At 43.3% G+C, this 15,965-nt stretch overlaps 1 protein-coding gene across 3 annotated transcripts in view; it reads right to left on the bottom strand.

Moving 5' to 3' along the window:
* The window catches only part of SLC45A4 (solute carrier family 45 member 4), a 90,366-nt gene that overhangs the window by 59,966 nt on the left and 14,435 nt on the right, over positions 1-15,965 (bottom strand). The window contains exon 2 of one of the 3 annotated variants that reach the window (XM_066623893.1): positions 3,789-3,877. The exons of the other annotated variants lie outside the window; for them this stretch is intronic. The gene's annotated coding sequence lies outside the window, so the exon portion shown is untranslated. The remainder of the gene's footprint in view (positions 1-3,788; positions 3,878-15,965) is intronic. 3 annotated transcript variants of the gene reach the window in all.

The raw sequence follows: 15,965 nt of genomic DNA, 5'->3' as shown, positions 1-15,965 counted from the left end.
AGCAAGCTTTTGGGATTAAAAAGGTAGGGTCTGGTAGTCTCAGCACATGACTTCTGGCACCTCTCACCTTGATACTGTGAATGATTAGGTCCACGTGAATATAGACAGAGCTTTATTTAAGAACATCCTGCACTTGATTGAAAAGTTATATTGTTTTTGACAGCTTCTCCAGCCCCCCAAGCTCCGGACCCAGTTACACTTCTGTTTCTGCATTAACTATGTGAACAAATAGGGTATTGCGCACAGGGTAATATATTCAGAGACACGATGTCCATTAAAATTGACTGGCAGGACAGGCAAGACAGACAAAAGGAAATATTTCTTTACCCAGTACATAATTAATCTGTGGAACTCCCATGGAACGCAGGATGATGTGATGGTACCAGGCCTAAAGGGGATTGGACAAATTTGTGGAGGAAACATCCATCACAGGTTACAAGTCAGGATGACTCTCTGCAACCTCTGGGTTTTAGAGGTAGTCCATCTCTGAATGCCAGAGATACAGATATTTTGTTAATGTGTGTATTCCCAGAAGCATCTGGTGGTACACTATGAGATACAGCAAGCTGGACTAGATGAGATCTTGACCTGATCCAGAAGGGCTCTTCTTATGTTCTTACAGACAGGGATTAAGTCTAGCACTGGTTAATCTGGAAGAAGAGACAAATTTCATTTTGTCAATGAAAGACCTTTTTCAAGAATTCCGGCCAAACTTCTGCAGTTACATCACTAATCCTACGATAAGTTAGGTTATCAAGTTTTAGAACCCAGATCTTCCCATTCTTAAAATGTTTACTTCAAAATTTAATTCAAAATTAATTTAACAGCTGAAGGATACAAAAGACCATGAGAATGTGCATGTAGCTGGCATTCCACCAAGCAACCAACTTAATCTCCTGGACACCATCATCATGAAGGAATTCCAGAACATTCAACGTAATACAAAAGCAGCCCTACCAGATTAGGCCAAGGATTCATCTTGTTCAGTATTCTTTTTAAAACAGAATGCATCTGGGAGGTAGGGCATATAGGGCATGAAACAGCTGCCCCCATCTGCATTCAGCACCTGGTGTTCAAAGATGTACTGCAGGAAGCTCCCTGCAAGATACACTGAATGCTGGCCACATTCAGAACCTCTGATAAGGTCCCTTAGAAGGAAAGTTACAGACATTTGATGGTAAAGCTTCAGATTAAAGAGTTCCAGAAAATGGTCTGAAACATTCTTGCTGAAGCTTAGAAAGTCTGGTCTTAGAAAGCTTATAAAGTCTGCAACTGCCTGGCTGGGAGGCCACCAAAGAACCATGAGTATGCAACTCAGTTTTTTCCGAGAAGGACAAGGTCTGAGTGAATTCATAAAGGCTTCTAGTGAAGTGTTCATTCCTAGATCAGAACAAAACACCTATTTATCAGAGCAATGGTTTATCCATGTAAGGTTTCCCTGGTTCAGTTACACATTACAAATCAGATAATTCGCCCTCTCCCACACCTCACCCTGCCAGTTTCCAAGTATCAGCCCATTACCTACTTGGACAAAAGGATGAAAACAATACAAGAATATGTCACAAACATTTCAGCTGCACCAAATCAGAGTTAAACCAACCCTCACTTATGAATGCTCCCCTCCCCCTGGGTCAGGATTAAAAAAGCCCTCCTCATGCAGTGCATGAAACATTTTCGCCTGAGAGAGAGGTGCAAAGGGAAGCACAGACATTACTGCACTGATTTTTAATTTTGACAAAATGTGTAGTCAGAAATGCTGCAGTACACACATGGTTGACCCAGTTTCCAAACAGCAGCTGAGGTGCAATAAGCACATAGGAGTTTGCAGGAACAAGCCTCTCAAGCACCATGAGGATCTGCACTGTATTCACAGTGAAGGGATTTTAAGAGACTTCCCCTGTCTCACAGGCTGGGCAACTAGGGCACTGATGCCCTTAAGCAGAAGCATTCAAAACCTGGTTCCTATGTAAGCCTCCAGGAGCTTCTGTGGCCCAAGCTCTCCTATTTAGATGGTGTTGTAAACACAGCCAAATCTGTGTTAAGTTACTACAGAAACAGATGTGTCCCTACAGTTACACATCTCAATTGTCAAGTTGCAGCGTTCAATCAGATCTAGACTTTGTTCCAAATCTTTCTGCCCCCAAAACACAAATATCTGGGCTATGGCCTTAAATGCACCTTCACACATACTGTCATGATTCCTGCAAGGGAGCATGGGAAAGTCACAACAGTTCTTGGCACAAAATGGCAGAGTGGAAAACTGGAGCAATTCAACCTTCAATTGGGCATACAGATTATACAGCAGCAAAGCAATGAACAATGAAGTTGTTACACAGGAGCATCAGGAATGTTAAAATGTATAAATGCGATGGAGGAGGACATATCCCCAAGCACTGCATTTTTGCCACACACCACTGCTCACCTCTCCAGATTTTATTTATAAACTGCCTCTCTCATAGGCTCAAAACAGGTTACACAGGCAGTCTGAACATAAATCCTATTTTATTCAAACAGGGTTTTTATAGGTATTATTCTGTGAGAACTCTTAGAACCCTCCATTTCTTCAGGTGCACAACTTTCATACCAGACTTATGCAGGGACAAGCAAGAAAGCATATCTGGCCTGAATGAGTTGTCAAAAACATTTCAGACATAGGGCTACTGGGGAGCTCTTTAATTCAGTTTCACACATTGCTAAAGATCCCAAGATAGTATCATGGTATTCTTTACAGTTACTTTAGAGCAGTGGTTCTCACACATTTGGCACCAGGACCCGCTTTTTAGAATGAGAATCTGTTGGGATCCACCAGAAATGATGTCATGACCGGAAGTGACATCATTAAGCAGGGAAATGTTTAACAATCCTAGGCTGCAATCATACCCACACTTACCCAGGAGTAAATTTCCTTTACTATCATTGTTAAAAGCAAATACACAGTAGCCTGTTAAAAGTACAGGTCCGTAACATTTCCCCAAATGTAGTCACATAGCATGCAAGCATCAAGTCACTTAGTGCAAGCCACTAACTTGTGACCTATCTGGCATTTTATCTAAAAATCCAGATGCACAATGAAGTGGATGTCTGCAACAGGCCAAGGAACAAATGCTCAGACATTTTTACATACGCCACTAAGAGCATTTTTTGCCACTTCTCCTATTTGGAATGCAACAGAACTAGAAAGTGAAGTCAATCTAAAAATGTTTCTCCTTCTATTTCTATTCTCTGACAATATTTACACAGGCACACGCACAGCGCAGGATGTGAACACAGTTTGCATGAGATGTGAAATCCCCAGTTCAAATGTCACCCAGTCATGAACTCAGTGCCCTAAAATGAGTCTCTCTCAGGACAAAAATTCTTAGGATGCTGTAACAGTTCCTGCCTTTCTTTCATGAAAGACCTTGAAGTGGTGAAGATGGGGTTTTGCTAGGGGGTCACTTTTCCAGACCAGGACTAGACCTGCTTAGATCTTCAGCAAAATGGCAGTCTCATGTCATTTCAGATTGTGCCCTGAGATATTTATAAGCATACTAAAGCACTATGGACACATCAAGCATTGCCCTGCATGCACACCTGTACTTCAACTGTAACAGTCTGTGTCAAGGGGCAGATTTTACAGAGCAACAGGGCTAGAGGGCACAGAACCAGTACAGATATATCATTTCTACACCCCTCAACCATGGTTAAGGGACTGCATCATAAATTTATCACCAACTTGTCTCATTTCAATCTGACTTCCAACCTAGACTGGGACCTACATGGGGAAGTATGCAATTGTTGGAACTTACAGAACCTTCAGCAGGATTCAATATTATTTGGACCACCTCCTGGAACTGGGATCAGGCAGCAAACAATGTGATACTGGTTCTGGTCCAACCTGGAAGGAAGGGTGAAGACGACAACGCTGAGGACAACTGCTGAGTCCCTTGATCAGAAAACTTAAGAGGACCTGCAGGGTTCCACTTTGTTCTCCATGCTATTCAAGATTTACATGACACTACCAGAGGAGGTTTTGGGGGGATTTTGGTTGATGTTTCCTCAGCACATGGATGACGTCCAGCCCTATCTCACAAGTAATCTGATCCCAGGGTCTTCATGGGTGTTCTGAATCAGTGCCTGGAAGAGGCAATGGGCTCATTGTGAAAGAACAAGCGAATGTAGATAACATTGAAAGTGGTTAGTCAGCCCAAGATTAGTACTCTCCTACTGATTATCAGTCAGACTATAGATGCAATGGCACTTCCTCTGAAAGAGAATGCATGTCACTGAATTACTGCTGTTCATTATTGCTTGGAGTGCTCTTGGACCCAGTCTGGCTCCTAGAGGAGAGGAAAGCCTTTTGCCCAAATTCATCTTGATCTTTCCTCCAACAAATCTGGCAACAGTTATCCATACTGTAGGCACCTAATGGTTATAAAGTGAGGCCTCTTTGTGAGGCCGCCCTTGAGAAATCAGAAACCACAACTGCCTCAGAACTCTGCAGCCAGGCTACTGATAAGAACTGCATGATGTGGGGAGCATATTATTCCATCCTGCAGGAGCTACTCTGACTTTCCATCACTTTCTGCATCCAATTCAAAGTACTACTTGTTACCTTTGAAGCTCTTTCAGGTTGAACCCTCATATCTTAAGGGATCGCCTTCTGCCATAACAATGGACATGACCAGAAAAATAGTCTATGAAGGGACTGCACTATGGGCAGCCACTGAACAAGGGACTGTGCATATAGGACAAAGTCTTCTCTGTGGTGGCTGGCCAGGTGTGAATTTCCTTATTTCAAGGGGTTTGGAAGGCCTTCTCTTTCCCAGTCCTTTGGACCACTTAAGTCTCACCTGTTTCATCAGGTGTTTGGTGTCTGGATCAGATTTGTTCTTTTGTATTGGTTTGCTGATGGAACAGCTTTAATTTTGTTTTGCTTTTGTTCATTAATTTTGTTATTTGAAACAGTATCCTTACCTGAACTCAAAAGGTCCCAAGGTGAATAAAACAAAGGAATTTTTAAAAATCACAGGTTTTTCCCTTCTCCCAGCCCTATACCATATCATTAGGCTGCAGTAACTTTTTCCCCAAATTAATGAAGAAACCTGAACATGTAGCTATGAACATGATTTGAAATCTAGAGGCTGATGCAAACCTTGGGAGACCACTTGATGTAAATTCCTTTGTCTACTACAAGGGCACCAGCTTTTTTTAATTCTTTTCACATGTATTAAATACTGTCTTTGGCACCAGGAAAGTTAATAAACCCTAATCCCCAGCACTTTTCCCTAAAAACTTCTGAGCCATTTCCTTTCTGCTTCCTGTTGCATCCTGTCTGCAGCCTCACCATTAGATAACTGACAAAATACAGAGACAGAATGAAGAAAGGTATAGAGGGCATGAGAAAAGGGCAGCTAGAACATTAACTGGCATCACTGAAAGATGGGGGCCAGAGGTGGGGATCAACAGGATACAATAACAATGTCTTAGAAAACATTTGACTGCACATGTGTTTGTTTTTTTTAATGGTCTTAAAGTTTGAACTGGCACAGACTTATCTACTGCCTGCAGTTAAATTATACATAGCATCTCTTAACATTGTCATCTCTATATCTGTTCTGGAAAACTAGGCTGCTTGGAGCTTTATAGCACTGTTAGGAGAGATCAGTCATTAAGATGGAAGAGAGACTGCATGATAGTTTTACACACAGAAAATTGACCCTTGGCCTTGCCTCCTACTTCCCACAGGTCTCTGGGTTCAACTGAGAGCTGTGCATAGGGAGCGTGACAAAGTGGATGTGGCCAGGCTTGTGGCAAGATGTAGGCAAGTTTAGGTCAGAGTACACGCAGATGAGGAACTCTGTCACTCCAGCTTATCCAGAGAAGATAAAATTAGCTGTGCTGATGACAGGCTTGATTCCCCAACTACTCACATAGAAAATTTGAGAGCTGAAGGGAAGTGTAATTATCACCCACCTAAGGAAGTGGATAGTCATTATCAAGGAGATTATGCTTGAACCTGCAATTTCTAAACAGTTATGCAATATTTCAGACACAGGAATTAACTAGATCAGTGATTCTCACTCTTTTAGCAAGGGGACCCACTTTTTAGAATGAGAATTTGCCAGGACCCACCAGAAGTGATATTGTGACCAGAAGTGACATCATCAAGCAGGAACATTTTTAACAATCCTAGGCTGCAATCCTACCCACACTTACCCAGGAGTAAGTCCCATTTACTATCAATGTTAAAAGCATCTTCATAGTAGCCCATTAAACGTACAGATCTGTGACATTTTCCCAGTCACTTACCAGGGTAGTATCAACTCTAATATATTAAAAATAAAATATTAAAATGAATGGGGACCCATCTGAAATTGGCTCGCAAACCAACTAGAGGGTCCCAACTCACAGCTGAACTAGATGATCTGTTCTAGAGAAACAAAAGGCATGCCAAATTCAAAGATGTCTCCATGGGCCGCATGGGTCAGTAACTGTCAGTTTTGGCTTTATTAATATATTTGTGGGAATTTGAGACTCTTGCAGCATTGTATCGGAAAATCATCCACTGCACCTGTCAACTTGGCTTTTAAAGCAAGGCCTGGGTCTGCCCCAGAGGCTGCCCAGCAAGAATCCCTTCTTGCAGCTTCATGATTGCACATTGGAAGCAAGCAAGGGAAAAGTGATTCTTGATATGGGCAACACTGTAGCTTTGGCAGTCTGCATGGTTGTGCATTCCAACATTCTTGCCTTGGAACATGGCTTTAGCCAACATGAACACAGGAAGTGACCTTATGCCAAGTCAGGAGACTGGCCTAACTCACCCAGGATTGTTTACTCAGGCAGTAACTCTCCTTGGTATCAGGGCAAAGATCAGTTACCTGAGATGCTCATGTGGAGATGCCAAGAACTCAGTGAAGGCAAAAGCTGTACACAAGTAGCAATTCTGTAGGGGTGCAGAAAACAGAGTGGGCTAGTAGGCATTCAATTCAACTTTCTGAGAATCCAAGTTCTTAAAGTTTCTACTCCTTATGGTTACAAAAATATCCCTGAAGTGTAGGCATTCTCTGTGCTTTCTGCTTAAACAAAACTTTCAGTGGCTGGGGGAGACCTTCAGTGCCTTTACCCTCCTCTGACTAGCACAGCCAGATTCATGCAAGTTATACACGTATCCCATACTTCCTTCAAGGAATTCCGGGTAGTATATACCTCTTCCCTTCCCTTCTTTTATCTGCACAACCATGTGAGGTAGGTTAAGCTTATACTGTCAGCACAGGTCCAAAATCAGCCAGTAAGCTTCCCAGACAGCAGGGTCAGGGATTTAAACTTGGACCTTCCCAGTGACAGCCCAAGTCACCAACCACTACAACACACAAGTTCTTAAGATAATTTATGCAAATTGGCCCCGGCATGAGGAAGAGGCTGGAGCAGTGGACTGCCCAGCCAGGATGATGCCATGCAGCCAAGGGACAAAGTCCCTGGTGCTGCCTCTAGATAGCACGGCTCAGGGGTTATTGCTCCCTTATCACCACAAAACACCTAAACAGAAGTCACAGCACAATCAAATCTAAGGAGTGGATACTGCTCTATCATGTGTTACTTTCCCCACCCTACTTCCCCCTCCCCACTACTTGTCACCTTTGCTTTCAAGCATGAGCACATGCACACACATACACACCAAAACCTGGCTATGACTCTCCAGACTCTGTGGATCCACCTGACGCCTGGCCACTCACAACTCCCAGTGACACTGGCCGCCTTATTCATTTAACACCAGAGAATTTCTGCAGACACTCTTGTGCAAAACAAAATCACAAGGGCAAGCAGCAATTAGGGTGCTACTTTCTAAGTAAGGTAAAAGGCAGCATCTTGGCATTTCTGTCTCCTCCTAAGAAGTCTGTGTACAATATAAACCTAACCTGGGAAGCAGAGCCCAAGATTAGCATTTCTTTTCCTGCAAGGCTTCTTAACTGGCAAAATTCAAGGGTGTGCTGCACCAAGATAACCCAGTGGCTTGCAATTCACTGTGTTCGATTCAATGCTGGGAAAGAGGAACCCAGGCTCACCATGGATGCTGGGAAGGGCAGAGAACTTGCTCTCCTGAACAAGCACTCAGGGGGTCTCTGAGATTCTTACTTGTCATGAGGAGACACTGCACACAGCATGGATTTTTGTGTACAATCAATTGGCTTGAAGCTCAATGTTTATCATTACTGGCTTATATTTTTAGCTACAACGAGCCTTTTAATCTCCTGACGTGGGATCTCACATGGCACTAAATGCTGACAGGAGATATATCAGGTTTGCTCCAAGACTCGCAGTTATTTATGCAGCCCTAAACTAGCTAATGATCAACCTCTGCTGGGACATCCTAATATTTGCAAAGGTTAAAGCATCATCATGATTGCAATTAACTGGTTTAATGCAAATTATTGTATGCAGCGCTTACATTTTATTCTGTAATTAAGGTAACAGGCCACTAGGTGTTACTATCCCTTATATAGAAGGGAGAGACCCTATCAGCATTGCAATCCCAGTCTCCTCAACCACAGACACTGATCAAAAGACATCACTTCACCCCCCCTCCCTTGGGTGTCATCCTGAAACAGAACTGTATGCACACGTGTTGCTGTGAAAGCACCAAACAGAAGGACCAGCTAGTCCAACACTGTCGCTCCCCACAGGAGCCTCTGGGATGCAAAACACTGAGCACACCCACAGCACTCAAACATGTGGCCTTTAAAGCAGCTGACCTAGGATGCAGACCGGTGTTCCCAAACTGGGAACTACCAGGGCCACATAACTCAGTCTATGGCAGGGTAGTGACATTATAGAAAATATATTTTTGCAGATGGACTGATTAATTAGTCTAGCCTTCCATGTCATGCAAAGCTCCAGCAGGATGGGGTAGAGCAAGTGGGATTCAATCTCCCCTTGAGATTTACCACTGGCCCAACACTGGCCAGAACTCACTACAAGCTGTCATGATTCCTTTCTACCAACCCTGTCTGCTCCCTAGTACACTAACCAGTACCAGAATCTCTTGACCAATGGTTGCAGATTTAAACCAACCTTAGCCATGATGTCAGGCAGGAAAAGGGACTCTACAGCATGGAGAGTGACTTGAACACAGCAGGAACATATTGTAGTGGCTAACAGTTGTACAAAGATGCCCATATTTCATGCGTGTTGGAGTCTATCAATTCAGTGTTTAATCTCCAGGATCACACTTCTGAAGCACCCTTGGATTGAACAACTTCCCTGTATCTTATTCTGTCTGAACAAACAAAATGCAACTTCTTTTCACTATATACACCACATTCATTGCCTTAACACATGAAACTGAAGCATACCTTGGCATTAGCAAAAAAACTTGGAAAGGGAAACGGGTAAAAGCTTTGAAGTACGCCTTTCTGGCAGGAAAGACTCATGAACTGATACAGAAACATCTCATAAGTAGAGTTAGTATTGCATGAACATGATTACCAAACACCTCAAAGTTGTTCCTGGCCCACTGAATCCTGAATAAGACAGAGCAGGGGAGCCAAGCTGCACCTGCAAAGACATTTCTACAAATTGTTGCACATAAAATTAGCAAGCAAATAAACTGCACAGAAAATTATGATGCAATTCTACAAATGGAGACTTGCCCAAGCTGGAACTTGGCCACATTTAAAGCAGCAGCTGTTCCATAGACAGGTTTTAAGTGGATATGGCAGGTCTAGAGGGTTATGCTCTCATAAGTGAGGCCTCTTACTCAAGAAACGTTCTTCTCTTGCCCAAATGTGAACTCGTCTCCCACTCTCATTGAGAATGTCCATGCACAAGGTCCAAACACCACATGCAGCAGCCAGTACTTGACATATTGCATTCCACCAGCTATATGGGCATGATTTAGTGAAAAGATGGGTCCTGCACTGCCGATTCAGGTTGTGGCATATATTTCCAAAATAGCCACTCTCTACCAAGCTTTCTACGTCAGATGTTTTGCACATGCCACGTAGATTAAGGCTGGAAGGCATCATCACAACCTCAAAAGCTCCCGTTCTGAGGGGACATGCCTAGTTCTGAACTGATGGCAAAGAGGGAGGGGCTCACATAACACACACATTCCTCCCTACAAAGAAATTCCCTGCACACTAAAAACTGAAATGGCGCCCAGCTTTTCTCCAACATGCCAGTTTTTCATGTGCAGAGAACGTCATTGGTCAGAGCAGCATTCCACCACATGGAGCTTCCACATATAGTCTAAAGTGGTCCAGTCCAATCACAAGTTTACCATCTCAGAGATAACTCTGCCTACAGATTTGGGCTATTCAATGCCAGTTGGGCTTCCATGTACATTCTCGAACATTTGCAAACTTACAATGCAAGGATCTGTTAAAAAAGATCTGCAGTAGATCTTTTCTGCCTACATGAAGGTATGGGAGTTTGCTTGGGGCTGCAGAAGCAAAGCAGGCTTGTGGCCTTAGCCACTAGCAAGGGATGTGCATAAATTCTCAACCAAGGGAGCAACTTGGACATTAAGAGTAACACGAGCAGTGATTTTGTAAGGCTTGACTTGCTCACAGCCATTCCAGGAACTTAAATAGCTTATGACCAAACTGAACACCATTGGCTTACTCCAAAACACCAGTTTACTTATTGCACAATCACATGGCAACAGGTTGTAATCCAGGGTTGCACATACTTCTAAGGAAGCAATTTGGTTCTGGTTGTAGAATGTGGTGTCTGGAATCTCTGCTCTTTCCCCAGAAATGTTTACAACTATGAGGGCTGGGAAGGTATACTGGAAGATACCTGGGCAGTGCCTCGGAAACCCAGAGAGGCACTGAGTGGAACTGCCACTGCTCAAAGCTTCAGCACAGCACCCCTTGCCTACAATGCAGACAACAGAACAAAGTAAAATATAGACATACCCTTGGTCTGCAAAACATGCAAGACATCACAGGATTAGATGGTTCCCTACACAAAATATGAGATTTCAACACAGTATACAGAGCACCAGCTATATTCAGAGTTCTACATTATCTCCTGAAATTCAAAGTGCACCTGGCATCACCCGCTTGCTTAAGGTAGGCAGCTTTGATGTATGTCCAATATATTAAATACATGCAACAAATACTACAGTATCAGATTGGGAGCCAAAGTCTCTCCCTCCCCTTATTCTTGAACCAGCACCATACAGGTAATGCCAGCAAACCTGAATGGATAAAAAGGAACATTTACTAAGCCAGCTCAAAAACAACCAACCTGTTGATAAAAAGGGACTCCTGAATGGAAAGGTTGGGAGCTCAAAGGACAATGCATTGGTTCTTGTAAATAATGCCTCAGTTTACCAGGGGAACAATGCCTCATTCAGGGGGTTTAATAAACCATTCTGCATCCATCTCAAGTGTAGCATTTTTAAGATACTTTCCAGGATAAATGTTAGTTTTGTAGTATGGCCAGTCTGTCAGGATGTGAAGTTTGCTTAAACTGCATTTTTCCTTTTGCAAACAGAAGTGAGAATGGAGAAACTGTGCTGAAATAGCCAGTTCAGATCAACAGCTCAGCAACCAGAAAGGGTCTGACATCAGAACCTGCAAACCCCTCCAGGAAGCAAAACAGCCATCACAGTTTGTGCTCCTGCAAGTACTGCTGTTTTATCTTCCTATCTGGACCAAAAGTGCATACAGAACAGCAGGAAAATACTAAGCATTAAAAATAAGATGTATATGGCATCTCAGAGGCAAATAGGGACAGACATATACATTTTTTTCCTAGCAGCAAAGATGCCCATCAGTTGCAGCTTGGTAGCCATCATCTTCAGGAAATACACCAGCGTATCAAAGTTGCAGGTAACTGATACTACAGCCTGCTAATTTATAATGTATTTCTGTATGGCTCTTGCTGTTGAGTAAGTTGCTCACCACTATTATACACATTTTTACTCCTTGAATTACATGATTGTTCTAGTAGTTTAGAACGCTACCTAGCAATAGAGCACAGAGGTCATACCACTCACACGGAAAAAAAACTCAGCAGTATTCTTGCCACTAAATCAGCTTGTTTTTGAAACTAGTTTTCAGTTATGAAATGCCAGGGCCAAGAAGTGATGGGTTCCCTATTTAAAAATGTGCATTTTTCACTCTAACCAGACAGCTCAGGTTAAGCAGTACTTAGCAGGCAGAACATAAAAATACTGTAGTTTCACGAAGCTCGCCTCTTATTTGGTCGGTTTGCCCTTAACCAAGCAATCTCACATTGCCAAATCTTCCAGGAAGGGGATGCCATGAACCCTTGCCGTTCAACCATTGCACAGATATCAAAGAGCTCAGTTTAATTCACAGTGGACCTGCAACGAGGAAGGAAGCTGTCCATGGCAAAGGATGCCAGGTACCTAAAGAGTCAACGATGGCACCAATGAGTTTGCCACACTTTTCTCCCAAGTCTGCACAGACCGATATCTAAAACAGCGATGCAGATAATTCAACACCTGTTTGCGCTAAATTCAAGCAGGCCTCTATGTATCTGCAGCTCAAACTACTCTCAAGGCTCATGGATCTAGCCCACTATGTAAATTGCTCCTATACTTTGACATGCGTTGACCTGCCTCCTTCCTCATCCAATGTGGTCTCTGTAGATTGCAAACTTGCAAGCAGACCTACTCTCAGTACTGCACAATGCTTCAATCTAAAGGGACTTCAAAATAATGATTTCTGTAGTCCCCATCTGCCTGATGGTGAGTAGATGCTCTGCTCCACCTCCAACCATTTTTCCAATTCTTCAGCCTCCATGGCAACCATAGCTCCTACATGTGACAAATGATCAGTATAGTTGTCTGTCCTTAGTTTTATTTGGTAACAATATAAAACAGATCTATGAGTTATCAGCTATCTCAAAGCTTCCATGTACAGATTGCCAGTTCCTAGGGCAAACTGAAGACTACCCAGAAATGAAACAATAAAGGCACACTATAGGACCCTGCCAGGGCTTCTGCACCAACCCATTTCTCCTCTGTCCACTCCCTTTTAGAGACAGAAAGCACAGAGGAGATAATTATTATTATTATTAACAACTAGGTATTTATATACCGCCTTTCTGGTCATCAGATTACTCCTCTGACTTTATTCAAGGCGGTTTACATAAGCAGGCGTTTCTAAATCCCTCAAGTGGATTTTTACAAACATAGAGGTTCTCTCTTTCAAGAACCAACAACATTTCAGAATGGATCTTCCTGGTTTGGTCTCACTTCTGCCCTCCAGTTCTCCCACGCAGGCTGACAGCATCTTTCACATGGAGGGCAGCCAAGACGCTTCCTGCTCACACCAAGAGCAGGTGGAATCACTCGGCTTGGCTAGTCAGCTGCTTCAAGGTCTCGCCATTCTCAGCCGTTCAGGGAGCAGCCAGTGTCCTCGAACTGGCAACCTTCTGATGTAATCTTCAGGTTAACGGAGACTTCACCCTCTAGACCAGATCTCCTGCCCAATGGAGACGGATTCCAATTATGTCCGCCCTCCTCTAGGACCTCCCTTCTTAAGTGGAAGACACAAAGTAATGGATAGTGACTTTGCTCCAATCAAACCAGGGGCCCAGTAGGGCTGGCACTTTCCTCCTCAGTTTCTGTTTATTTCCAGAGCAGAGAAAACTTTTTGCAGCTCTGGCTTGTTTCAAAACTTTCCACATCTAACTCTTACAAAAAAATGCTAATGCTGAATTCGCACCGCACTGTGGTAGGATTAGGACAAGACACTGCAAGAAAAGAAAAAAGTAGCAGCTATTTGCACATAGCCTAGGCAAGGCACAATGTCAGACTGCTGAGTAATTGCAACTGCTAATAACCTGGCCAAAATCTAACATATACACAGCTGTGCTCTCACTAAAACACTAAGCTATGGAAGAAGCAAGCTCTTCTGAGAAGCAGGCAAAATCTAACATGCCAAGGGAAGATACAGATGAGCAGTCTTTGCTGGGGTAGGTTTTTCTTAAAGGCTTCAAAGCCACTGTGCACAGAATCCATGGGCAATGGCAGTCTCTACTTTTGACTTTCCTGCTTCTCCAACGTATGCAGAGAATTCCTTTGCTACTTTCCGAAGTATCAGAGAGCAGAAGCTGGGAGCACAACTGCAAACCAGGAATGTCATGGTGCCCACATGGATTCCCCCCCCCATCACTCTATTTGCAATTTAGACTTCCCAAAGGGGAGAAGAATCTTGGCCACAGGACCAAATGTGTCCATACCTGGCAGACATTTCTAGAAGAACACTGAAATCAGGTCAATCTCATGTATGCTGCTTGCACCACGGAGATACAGAGGATAAAAGATGTTCTGTCCACAAACCACTGTGGCCAATGGTAACCTGCAACTTAGAACTGAAATTTAGGCTTCTCACTAGCCTTTTCTTAACTCCACGAACGGGACTCAACAAAAATGACCACACCACCACATTAGCTGGCATCATTTACTACTGGGCATTTATTGATTATTTCCTACTGGGCAGCACTTTGGGGCAAATATTTTCTACAGCAAATACGGAATAAAAAAATACTACTGCAAAGATTGCAACTAGATCAGAGTTTTCAGGAAATTAACTGGCAGGGTGGTCTGCTTCACCGTTCTGGAGCAGGTGACCAAACCACTTCTTTCTGGGAAAGGGCCCAGCAGACTTCAGACAACCCAAGGACTAAGACCGGGGGGGGGGGGGGAGAGAACAGGACAGGAATGTGTGCAGACCATCTTGGTTAGGTGGTTTCTGTATTTTGTGGAAAGAGCACAGCCTCCTTCCTCCAACTATTTGGCACTTCCAAGGTGATAATGGACTTGTTTTGAAGGGGTTTTTTTTATGAGCCAGTAGTGCCTGTAGCAGGAGCCTTGCCAGCTGAAGGGAAAATATGCAGGATCGACAAAATACTGGTGTCCTATTCAGCTATGAAAACACTGCTGTTCCTCTTTAGACAAAGACTGAGAAGTTAACAGAGACTGACCCCAGTTAAAAACTTTAGTAGTTATCTGCGTACAACTTGATATGCTGCAATGAAGAGCTGTTTGAGTGCTCCAATATCATTTTCTACTCTTTTCACTCTATTTTTCACACTTACCCCAATTGAGTTTTTGGTAAATGGAAACTTGCCCTCAAACTGTATGAGCACTTTTTGGCCTGGAAACCAAGACCATTCAGAAACAGCTAGGATCCCTCTTCCAAACACCAAGGAGGGGGTCAGAACAACTCTGAAGTACAGCACAGAGTGTGACCAAAATTGGTGGCTGAACTGTGGAAGCCAAATGTACTTAAACAGCAGTGCAAGAATCTTAGACAGTCCTGGTAACCAAACAAGCCTTTGTGATCACCATGATCTGACCTCTCTCCAGGACCTAGTCTCACCCCCAACCTCACACTGCATCTCCAAAATTCCATGTGAGTTCAACAAAAAATACATGTTCTTCTCCCCACCAAGCAGCTGGAGAAAGGAAGCAGGGAGAAGCTCTATCTTACATAATGCTGTATTCCCAAGGTTCTTGGAAGCACAGCACAAAGCCCTAACCCTCATCTCTAGTTTGGAGTCCTGAGATGCCAGCCAGGGCTTATTTTTGGGGTGCGCTGAGCATCTTATAAGAACAGTGCAACTGTGAGGATGATATTCCAGACCCCTCCTAGCTACAAGGTTGGGGCTCACCATACTTCTCAAGGGGGCAGCGGAACACTGACTATGTTGAGTGGAACTGTGGACCCCTGTTTAAGAAGCCTCTGGGTAGCAGAAGTATTTGAAGGCTCAGAATCATTTTTTTTCCATTCTCTAATTTGCTAGGAACTGAATATGCCAGTTTAGGTATTTTAAAATAACCTTGGCACTTTGAACATTTTCTTTTACATCATCATTGTCTTTAAGACACTTTCCTATATGTTACTTTCTGAGACAAAATTAAAAGGCATGGGTTCTTAATGTGCTAAAATTTTTCATTTGCCAGCTGCAGACCTCCAATATGAATTTGCTGGCAGTGTCAC

The sequence above is a fragment of the Tiliqua scincoides genome, chromosome 4 (assembly GCF_035046505.1).
Source record: "Tiliqua scincoides isolate rTilSci1 chromosome 4, rTilSci1.hap2, whole genome shotgun sequence".
Lineage (NCBI taxonomy): Eukaryota > Metazoa > Chordata > Lepidosauria > Squamata > Scincidae > Tiliqua > Tiliqua scincoides.
This window is presented reverse-complemented; position numbering and strand designations above follow the sequence as displayed.